Raw genomic sequence first — 10,067 nt, 5'->3', positions numbered from 1 at the left:
CCCCTTTTTTTTTTTTTTTTTTTTTTTTTTTTTTTTTTTTTTTAAAAAAAAGTAGAAGTTCCCTCCAGTTTTATTAGCCTCTTTACATGTCTCAAATTGCATGAATCTTTTCTGGCTGTTGGAAACCTGAATGCTTTTAGACCCAAATGGAAAATTTCTGAAATGCTGGATTATCTATTTTTAAACAAGCAGTTGACTTAAAACTTTCTGTGGCAACTTCTGGTTTGCTGACAGTTCCCAATGAGAGAAATTCTGCAAGTACACTGGCATCCCTGGGACGCTGTCTTTGTGAAGGTTTGCTTGGGATGAAAAGGATATTGCAGCTTCAGCAGTGTTGAACTGTGTGTTGAAAAATGTGAATTACTGTTATTGTATACTGTAATTGATTACATGGGTTGGGGGGGGTGTCAAAGAACTTGACAGGTTGTGTTGATGCTCTTAGTTGAGTCTTGAAAAGTAAATATTAACGCTACAGAAATGCATGAGTTTCAATATATTTTTGTCTTTGTTTGCATTGTATAACTTTAACGAGTGAGTTTAAAATTATTTAATTTCCTTAGAAAAATAGCACCATTTGGAAAATAACTGGTGTTATGAAGAACATAAATGCACTGTTTTATTTTTATTTTATATAATTTAAATTGACTTTCCCACTGTCTTTAAGTTGAAACTGTTAAGCTGAATAAAAACTTAAGCTGCAAATTGATAACTTCGCTACATAACAAGGAAACTATAAATGTTTACAAACGGCTTAAAGATTTGCATGTGCAGTGTGCATTTATAACCAACTTCTAATTGCACAAAACCCATGCCAGCTCAAAGTTTAGGTGTACACATTTACCCAGTTGAGCATTTTTAGAATAACTACTGCACAAATTGACAATAGGTCATTTTCTCTCTCTCTTTTTTTTTTTTTGCTCCCCTTTTTCTCCCCTTCTTTCTTACCCCCCCCCCCCCCAAACTCATGAAAAGATTCTATGGACTGAAAAAGCCCCAGGCTGAAAGGACTGGACTGCCTTGATTGACATGGGGAAGGGGGTCAGTAGACTATGTGGATCGCGGCAGCAGAGGCTGCAGCCCGGTGTGCGGTTTAATGACCAGCACACAGGGCAAGAGCATTTTGCACAGTGTTTGTTTTCCTGTCTTGCACTTACAAATAAGGTCTATGGGAGTAGCATGGAAAACGTTTGCTGTTTTTCCCTTTTTTTTTTTTTAAATTGCTTTTGTTTAAAATTTGATCGCCTTAACTACTGTAAACATAGCCTATTTTTGTGCTTAAGATACTGAATGGAAAACTCCATTGTGTGTTGCTGGACTGGTTTGGAAATATTTGGTCAAATGTGTGTTAATTTGGCTGTAATGGCATTTAAAGCAAACAAACAAACAAAAAAAAGCTGTGAAAATGGCCTTGGAGCATTATCTTTAGTTACTTGAAGAGTTTCTAGTTTTTTTTAAATACAGTTTATGTTAAAATAATTTTTATTAATTTAGAGAAGACAATCAATGTCTGTGAGAAAACGGACTTTCTTTGGATTTTCTTTTTGTGGTCATTGTGAGTGATTGCTTTTTCCTTTTATTAGTTTCACATTCTTCCTTTGTTCTGAAACTTAGACTGACATCTAGCTTTGACAATCATAGTATGTTTTATTTTCCTGAGGGGGGAATAACTTATAATGCTGTTTAGTTTTGTACTATTGGTGTGTTGGTGAATTTTTAAACTGTGTGCTAACTGCAATAAATTATATGAACTCAGAATTTCTTGTGCGTTGTTTTAATTGTGATTGTGTACTTCATAGATCCTAAGTGTGTGTCATCCATAGCATCTTTATTTTTAATGTCATTTCTGTTCAGAACTTAACGAAATTATTAGAATGCCTTAAATCACTCACACGGAAATGCGCAAACATTTTTGCTTTTAGTCATTTAAGAAGATACTAAATGCACATTTTAAAAGCGACACCCATTTTCTATAACCTAAATCTGGAATGTTAAGGTAATTCTCTAGAAGTTTGTGAATCCATGAAACTTTTACGTGGCAGCCTAGGTTTTTCAAAGTATGCCGCACGGCTACTAATCCATACACCAGAAGTCATTTTCATGGGTGATTTTATCCTAAGTTGATTGGTCAGATCTCCTCTTCTGTGTTCTGGTTTAAGTGGAAAATTGAGGGAGACCGGATGTCTGAATTTGGAAGCCTGCTTGGCTAATGACTGGAATTCTAGGCAATTGAATTAGCAGGCATTTGATTGTTCAAGATTAGTTACATGCATCCTTTTTGTTGCTGGGCAAACTCATAAAGTTCCCAGGTTTTAATTGTCAAGTTGTAACTTCAGTACTGCAACTGTTAGAAGAACTCCATTTCCTAATTTCTGTGATCGACCCAATTTCGTGATTGTCTCGTTGGGCTTGTTAGGGTGAGAAACATCACCTACGGAGTTGGCAGAACACACAGGTGCTGACGGTACCGTGGAGGAATTGTCACACACGGTGACCAGGGTCGGCACAGACCTGAGAGTTTGCAAATCCTGGAATCCGTAATCGCCCATAACTTCCAGCCTTAAAGATACAGGTTTATATTACTACCGTCGAAATTAAATTAAATACATTTATATTAAATGGCCTATGGTAAAGTTAATATTCTTCTATAGAAAAAAGGAAATAAAGTCCAGAGCTTGAAAGGGTACCATTTGTAAGCTCCCTGATGGTTTTGGATGGGAATGCAAAAAAGATTAATAAAGCACAATCCATAACTTACGATTTTGAATTCTACATTTCCCTTTTTGTTGTTGAGACAGGATTTCTATTACAGGCAACTCACACTTGGTTTTATAACCAACCAAACATTGTTTCACATAAAAGAGGAAGGTACACTTGAGCTCCACGAAATAATTTTCTGAGCAGTGACAAGCATATAAAAGGGGGGGAGGGGTTTTGTTTTCAGTTCCTGTAGCAACTAGTCACAGTTATTTGAAAGCTTTCTGAAGATGTTGAGAGTTATAATTTAGTTCCACTTACTAGCTTCTAATTTAAAATGAGCATTATCTTAAACGTAACTGGATATACTTATAAAAACAATGTTTTGACATGTAATTTGGAATAAAAAGTTCCTTGCAAAACTAGAACAGACTATTGATGACACAAATCACATTTGATAAGCGAAGGAATCAGTTGTGTATTTGCTACATTTTTAAAAGAAAGTAATTTGTTGTGTAATCAAGTTGGAAACCAAATTGACCCCACCTTTGACATCTGGCTGATATATAAGCATATGTTAAGTATGTGGTTTCATTCACTTTGGAGAACATCTGTTTCTTCTCGATAATTGATTATGCCCTAGATCACTGTGGGCCTAGCTGGTATTGTGTGCTAGATTTTGGATTTCCTTTCTAGTTAATTATGCCATCAGATTAATAGGTAAATCAAGTAGACTCATGATTATCTACAAACGGGTTATCGGAAGATTAGAAAGAGTTGGACAGTATTAAAATTATGTAATATCACATATTAAAATGGCTGAAATATTCATTTTCTAAGTAAATCTTTTGAGATATCATCAAAGAAAATAGTTGTTTTTTACCCAAGAAGTAACACGACTTACAAAATCTTGATTCTCCCAAGGTTTAGCAATAGAATCAAAATAATGTAAAAATTAGACTTTCAAACTCCCATTGAATCCGATAAAGTCTTAAGAGCTCAACATTTCCTGTATCGTATGACTACCTTTTATTTCTATAGAGCTTAAGACAGTCTTTGATTTCTAATATAATGAGGGAAACTTACATACATACCTCTGGTTAGGAAACTCAGAATTAATTTTAGATTTAATTTGTAGATACTGATCTAAATTTTTGTTGTGATTGTTGCGATGTTTGAAATTAGCTGATAAGGTACAGTGAATCGAGTGTGAATTTTGAAATCCAGAACACAAGAGCTCAATCCTTTTCACTGAAGTCATTTGCCATTAAAATGCTGCCATTTTAAAAAAGAAAGCATTAGATTTATTTTGTAAAAGCAAATACCTCTTAGGCATTTCATTCTGGCTATAGTCCAAGTTTATTACACCGATAAGATTCTGTCCCTTATGTTAAAATTTTTCTACTTTTTGCCTACAGAATGCTATCCTGTGGTCTAAAATGTAGAACCACTTATCCCTTGACTTCAAGACAATTTAGTTACATAAAGAGAAACAGTTTATTTTTCCAATCCTCCCCACTCATCCTTAAGTTTTCTTAATATCATAAAAGGATAGCTAAAGTAGTCAGATCTTATTGATGTCAGTGGAGGTTTTGAGAAATATTAATTCAATTTCAGAGACATTTTAAAAATTAACTTTTGTATTTTTGCAAACTGACCCCCTAAAAATCTTTACTAATTAATTTTTGTAATTTCTTGTTAAAGAAGCCGAACTCTTTAAATTTAAAACTTTATAACAGGAAAGGGTGAGGTCATAGAAGTGAAACAGTAGATTGAAAAGTTTTTCTTTTAAGCCCGAATACCTTATAAGTATCTGCTTATACACGTAATTGTTGAATTAATTATCCAGATAATTCAGGTTCGAAGATTTTTCCAAAAATATTCAAGCGTTTGAAAGAAATCAGGCTTTTCTGAGAAGGATGATTTATCCAGTTAATTTCCCTGATTTAATTCTAACATTGACTAATAAACTGTCAATCACAGTCCCTGGGGTTTATGTAAGCATGGTACTTTTCCTTGGGCTGAAGGGTAGTTTACAAAACAATTCTTTCAAAACTAAATTTTTCCTTGAATTTTCAGGCACTTCTCCCCCTTTCCCAACCTTCTTTAGGGATGGGTTTACAGTTGAGCTTGCATTTTGCTATAGGAGGCATTCTCTCTAGTTAGTTTGGCAGGAGAAGAATGAAAACCCAATTTGGCTTTAAAATGTAGCACATTAGTCAGTAACAGTTTCAGTGAGGATATTAAGAGTGGCTTTGAGAGGCCGTGTGACACCCATAGAGAGTCCATTCAGGGAAACGACTTATTTACAATTTGTTATACTCTCTGTGGTTAATCATTAAATTAAATTGTTTTTATTAAATGTCAATATACATGCTTAAGATGACTTTGTAGGAATTTTTTTAAAAAGTCATGTTGGCCTAAATATTCAAATCTGTGGAAGGTGTATTTGCAGTTAATATGAAGTGATACATGGAAAAATGTATGTGAATATTGGCAAACATTTACAGGATCGATTAAATCTGGTGTTTTGATACATAATGCATATATAATGACACCGAACTTGAAAGAATAGCACAACCTCATTTATCTGTGCTATGCCAAATCACAGCTAACTTTTGATATGTGACACAGCTTAACGGAATGTATCCTAACCGTGTATGACTTAAAATATATATATTACTTAAAACTATAAATAAGGACATATTCACGCCGTTAAAAGTCATACTTAACGCAGTGTGTCCTTCGTTTTTGAGAGAATTATTAAAGACTCTCACATTTTTGTATGTCTGATGCTCTGAAATGATCTTTGATCAAAGAGCATTTCAGCTTTTCATATGACTCTCTTAAATTTGTTTTTAAGCAGACTAAAAATATACATATACCTTTTTGGTGGATCATTTCTTTGGAGTTCTATCATATAAATGAGCTGTTTGGTAATATTAAAATGCCCATTGCATGTTTACTAGGCAGACAACAATGCTTCCTAAGGATGTCTATTTGGACAATCTTTAGAAAAGCACTATGTACAATAATAGATAATGAAAACATTTAAGAAAAGCCTTTATTGCTTGTGAGCCATAGCCATAGAACTTAGTGCCATCTATTTGAATTTAGCGTAAAAAAACCAAACCCGTATTTCTTGTCATTTATAACTGTTTCTCTGTATCACTTAAAATTCTCATCGAATAGAAGAAATTATAGCATAGAACCATATTCCAAAAATTTATATTTTAATTTATAAAGTTATTTCTATAACTGCCTTCGAGAAAGAGAGTCTCTTAAGGATGTGACAGGAGGGACCAAAAAACGGTACAGGTTTATATTCAAAGCAAGCCCTCAATGTAAAAATTTTCTTCAAAAGCCCCAAGATTTTGCAACTGAATAAACGGAAAGAAACTGAAGGCTGGCAGTTGGAAGATTCCTTTAGGTTCTTATTTTTGTTAAGACTCGAACTAAAATTCATACCTGATGGTCCGCCCTGTTTTTCTCTACGTCCTTTTATTAATTATATATAGGAGAGCACGTTCTATGCATCGAGTAATTTCGACGCAGTTATACAACCGTGTTTCCCAACCAAATTGTTTTTGTGTGTGAATTTCTACCATTTTGAAAAAATTGAAACAAATTTGAAATGAAAACTACATTTGAGATTGGCCCAGTTCAGCAGTCTGCAACCAGCACGCCACTTCCATGCCGTGAGGGAGTCTGGAAGAAGGAACTGAGGTATTTCTGGGGGTTCATTATAATCAACGATATAGTTCCGGATAAAATTCTTAGGTTAAGAGAAAAAAAAAAAATTAGAGGCTGTGTCGGGGCACAATGAAATTTTGTTTTTCATACTAAGTGTGAAGTCTAGAAAATGTGGTGATTTCTCACATTCTATTTATATGTTATTTTTCTTGAGGGATGCCTCAGAGCAGTACTAGAATCACTATGTGCAAATGAGGGAGGCAGGAAGGGCTTGTCATCGGTTATTCAACTTGTTCTGTAAAGGTGCTTATCTTGCAGTAAAAATAATACTTCAGTCAAAATACAGGCGGTTTGTAGGTTTGACCAGCATGGAAGGATTTTAAATGATTGAAGTGTTTCTGTTTAAAAGTCAGCCAAATAACACCCTTGAAGAATGAGACAATCAATCCTCATATTATTATTCTTATTTAATAATATATATAATTTTTTCTCTCTCCTAAAATAACATAACTTTAAAGCATTATAAACAAAAACAATTCCAAGCTTACATCTGTATCCTAAATTTTTTAAATTTGCATTCTAGACTGGTGGCTCTTGAAATAATGAGTTAATTTTGTTCTTCGAATTGCAAAAATCTAGTGGCCAGAATTTGATAACAATCTAATGACCCAATTATTCCCCGTTACACGAAGACTTGTATTGTGTGTCTGATATTCTCTCCTTGTAGATTGCTGTATCGCTTGTTCTTCCACAGAGACTAATCTAGAATCACAAAAACTAGAGCTGGAAGGGGCAAAGGGACCTCCAGTCCGTTCATTCTGAAGGTGCGGGAGCAGGTGTGGGGAAGAGAAGGCGGTGGAAGGACTTTGCAAACATTTCGTTCATTCCCCAAATCGCTGGCTAGCTATCATTTCAGACGTGGGATCTTCCTCTCTTTAGGGGCACATAAAGTTTGAATTCCTGGCTCCGGGCACATCCTTGATCAGATCTGAATCTGAAATCAACATTCTGATTATGCCTAAGTGAGAAAATCTGCCTTAAGTAAACGTATATTTACCATCATTGCACTTATCATTGTCTACTACATATTTGCAAATTGAACCCAACGTGGTTTTTATACTATTTGTTTTCCTGACTTGGATGCTACCAACTATAAATAAAAAAGATTACAGCAGAACACTCGCTGCTGCCGGTGTCAGAGGGGGCCAGGTGCCGGCCTCTCTACGAGCTCCCTGAGAGCTGGAGCCCCCGCAGGATTCTGCTCGCTCTCCCTCTCCGCTCCCAGCCAGGAAAGGGTTGCTTGGGTTTCCAAAACATGTTATTTCTTCAACCACAGCGAGGCACTGCTACTTACAGGCTAGTAGCTACAGGGCTGACAGAGCTGTTGCTGGACGTGCAAGAGGGAGAGGAGAAACATGGGTGCCCGACAGAGGGTGGCAGCCAGACAGGAACCTCGAAACTTGTTTGCTGCTGAAATGGGAGAATCGAATATTTTCCCACTTACTCTGAAAAACGGCCTTGGTTGGTTTCTTGGACTGTTTCTCACCTCCTTCTCTCAGCAGCATCTGATGGAAAGGAGACTCGAGAGAAAGTTGGAGGTCTACTGATGATCAGGGGAGGCCCCCCACCCCGATACCTTCACTTCTCTCTTTGCAAGACCAGAATAGTAATCCGCCCCCAGCCCCAGCTAGCCTCCTTCCTCAGAATAATGTGAAAGCAGATACGCAAGAGCATTAAGCTCTCAGATGAAAAGGGACTATGTGCATTTGAGATGCCATCACTATAATAATAGTAATAATAATAATAATAATAATAATAATTTTTTACATCAAGATAAAGTTTCTTCTTATCTTAAAGCCTTCCTTCCAATGTGAATTTTTTTTTCAATATGGATTTTTCTGACTGAAGTTCATTGAGCACTAATAGTCTCAACTCTATTTCAGTTTTCGGCAGGCCTGGAGACAAGCGATCTCTACCGGAAATGTGAAAGTTAAAGTTCTGTAGTAATGAAAGAGATTCCACGTTCTCAGGTAGGTTTGTCCGCGTGTACATGTGCAGGTATGCAAACCTCCTACATCTTACCTTACGTCATATTTCGTGTTCCTTTGGACAAACCTCTCAAAGCTCTTTCAGCTCTCTAGATCTGATTAATCCCCAAACCTAAGTTGGATACAGATGTTTTCTCTTAAGGCTGAAGAAACCAAGACCCAGAGCTTCAGTTTATGTTTACTCTCGTATCATAATACATATATATATATAAAACCATGTGATTAATATCTATAATGATAATGAACAGACATGACCCCCCCCCACCAGGGAACCACACATGTTCATATGGTATACCCAAGGCTTTAAATGAGTCACTCTGATCTCCCCAGGAGAAGGTGGCACGTGCCAGGTGAGAGCTCAGAGCATCTCAGCCTCAGGCTCACATCTCTGATACGAGTCTGTGGTCATGGCGTATTGCAGCAAAGGAATGCATGTGGAGGAAATGCACCTGCTGAGTCCACAACTTGATGGGATGCGATGCTGCTCTGTTCCTTATAAGGAAACTGAGTAAATATTGGCCGGGTCCAACTTTTCCACGTCGCAGGCTTCGAAGCCCCCATGCAGTGTGTCCGTCCACTTTGCTCTTTGATGCAAAGCCACTTCGCAAAAACATTCACGCCACAGTCATCTCTTTTCCTTTCTCTTCTTTCTCCCCTGGATTTGACACAAATCTTCCTTTTCATTTTATAATTTTCATAGATTTTTTTTTTTAAGGCAATGACTTTAACAATACACGTTTGGAGAAATAGCCCTCTTGGTTGATATAGTTAAGAGTTTGATTTTTTTTTAAAAAGTTAAAAAACAACAAGAAGAACCAAAAACAAACAAGCCTCCCCCACAAACCTCCCTCTGCTTGGTGCCATAGACAAGAGTCCAAAGGACATTAGCTGCTCCATTGCACACATTGGAAGGGAGAGTTTGCTGTGAGCTCAGACCTTCTAATAGACTGGCAATTTTGTAAAAGGTTTAGAGGATTTTGTTTAACCATTTCTGCATGTGTTTTTAATGAGCTCATGATGGTTTACAACAAAGGCCAGCTTGTGGGTTTCGCGGCATTTTCTGACCTGATCCCTCCCTGCTGACCCGAGGACGGGGCACCTGGGCTCCTGTCCTGGCTCACCTATGGGAGTCAAGGTGGTGGGGCCATCTCCGGGCCTGTCCTCACGCCAGGGATGAATCATGCAGCAGGCAGAGCGGAAGGAGTCTCTTTGTTGACGGCTTTCCATCTGGACTTTGAATACAGCCGGTGGTTCACATAGAGCGTTGGTTAGCTGGAAGGGGCTGCGAGAGTCAGCTCCCCCATGAGGGATCAGGAGTGTGTAAAACATTGGGCAAAAAAAATTTTAATGAAAAAAATTAAAGACTAAAAATAAACCGGCCCAGGACTTGATTTGCAAAGCTCGGAGAAGCGTTTCACTCTGAGTTGCAGGTCCCTAGGTTTGGGAATGTGTGTGACTGCAGCTTTGACAAGTCGGCATTTAATAGTCAATAGGATCATTTATAGCCTCGTTCAGATAATCCGACTGGAGTACACCTGAATAAATACATCCAGCTCAGGTGGCTAAAAGCTAACTCCTTCTGAGTTTAATAATTAAAATAAACAGAGCTATTAAGATGAATTTCAGCTCGTC

At 37.1% G+C, this 10,067-nt stretch overlaps 1 protein-coding gene across 6 annotated transcripts in view; it reads left to right on the top strand.

The window, feature by feature from the left end:
- ZBTB18 (zinc finger and BTB domain containing 18) overlaps positions 1-8,648 on the top strand; it is a 28,662-nt gene extending 20,014 nt beyond the window's left edge. For all 6 annotated transcript variants that reach the window (XM_023536580.1, XM_011370072.2, XM_011370069.2 and 3 more), the window contains one exon: positions 8,633-8,648. The gene's annotated coding sequence lies outside the window, so the exon portion shown is untranslated. The remainder of the gene's footprint in view (positions 1-8,632) is intronic.
- The last annotated feature ends 1,419 nt before the right edge of the window (positions 8,649-10,067 follow it).

The sequence above is a fragment of the Pteropus vampyrus genome, unplaced genomic scaffold (assembly GCF_000151845.1).
Source record: "Pteropus vampyrus isolate Shadow unplaced genomic scaffold, Pvam_2.0 Scaffold159, whole genome shotgun sequence".
In the NCBI taxonomy this organism is placed as follows: Eukaryota; Metazoa; Chordata; class Mammalia; order Chiroptera; family Pteropodidae; genus Pteropus; species Pteropus vampyrus.
Note: the sequence above shows the minus strand (reverse complement) of the source record. Positions and strands in the feature narration are given on the sequence as shown.